Source organism: Humulus lupulus, chromosome X, assembly GCF_963169125.1.
Source record: "Humulus lupulus chromosome X, drHumLupu1.1, whole genome shotgun sequence".
In the NCBI taxonomy this organism is placed as follows: domain Eukaryota; kingdom Viridiplantae; phylum Streptophyta; class Magnoliopsida; order Rosales; family Cannabaceae; genus Humulus; species Humulus lupulus.
In genome coordinates this window covers 128,256,934-128,258,438 of record NC_084802.1, presented here as the reverse complement: position 1 = coordinate 128,258,438, position 1,505 = coordinate 128,256,934, and positions in this window count along the sequence as shown.

The window sequence follows — 1,505 nt, the reverse complement described above, 5'->3', positions numbered from 1 at the left end:
CGGGAGGAGCTAAAACGACAATTAACTTACGAGCTAAGGAGAAAAGATACTTACGAGGACGATTGAAGTAGTGGAGCTCGCAATTCCTGAACCCCGTCGACATGAAGAATTGATCCTTGAAGTCGTTGGGGTGGCTGGGCAGCTCGATGACCGCCGCCGTATTGGGGAATCGGGTTAAGTAGTAAAACCCGTCGCCTCGCCCCCGCTGGTCCGGGCTGGCTTTGAGGCAGAAAAAATATAAAATATCCGCAGGAGTGGGGACCTCCCACTCGTGCTTCTAAAACAAATACTTCAACCCTGCCAGCAAGCGGTAGGAGTTGGGCGGGAGCTGAAACGGTGCCAACCTCACATAATTGAGGAAATCAGCAAAATACTGATCCAGTGGAAGGAAGGCCCCTGCCTTAAAATGTTCGCTGCTCCAGACTGCGAACGATTCGTCGAGCGGCGCACAGCTCCGCTCTCCATCTGCAGCAGGTCGGGCCACCACAGACGCCTTCCCCAGCGCAATGTTGTGGGAAAGGAAGATCTTGTTGATCTTCACCTGGTTGGTCATTTTTGAGACGATCCTCTCCGCCTCAAAAAATGCATCAGGAGCCACCTCGAGCTCCTTCTCCACTGCCGGCCCAAAGCGGGGGATCGGAGAGTCTGACATCACCGCTTTGCCTTTGTCCTGCTGGGAGGCCGAGCTTCCAACGGTCTTCTGTGGGGCATTCCTTTTTGGTGCCATCTGGTCGCCTAACGAACAAAAGAAAACATTTCAGAAAAGGTGACCCAAGCGTGGGGGGAAAAATAAAATGTTATTTGCATGAGCTGAGGTAAGCCCAGCCCGTGGAGAGTGAGACCACGCGGTTCTATGAACATGCGCATGTGCTCCCAACAGATCCCCGATTACTCGGAATTCGTGTGTCAGGAGGGTCAGGATAGAATTTGCCTTGGGGAAAAAGTTTCAGTAGGCAAAAATTGCAAAACCGCCTGTGAGGCGTGTTTCCTAAGCTACCCGGTTTTGCACCCCAAAGTTCCAAAACTCCTACCCAGAAATTTTCCCCAGAAAAAGCATCCTAAAAACCATACTCTTAAGTGATTTCCTACAACAAAGATACCCTAACCTAAAAAGGGCTTTCACCCTCCTTGTCCACGGAACCCAGTAAACCCTTTCATGTGGCTACAGTAAAATTTTTACCTAAGCTACAGTGACATATATTTTCAAAATGCACATGGACAGGAAGCTTACAGTGTTTGGCTGGGAGGTGGACGGAGGTGTCGCCTTGGTGAAAGATGCGTCGGTGCGTTGGTTTCCAAAGCTTTGAAGAAATCCGTGCGTCTGAGCTTCTTCAACGCTGAAAGCAGCAGCCACAGAGAAGAGGGTTTGTTCTTCTGAAATGAAGAGAGAAGAAGGAGAGAAGTTTGAAAAAATTTCAAATGAAAGGGTGGCCCATGCGTAGGGTGGCCACCCCCTTTATATATGTGAAGGACCACGTGTAGATGGCCGTTGGATGACCCTGGTG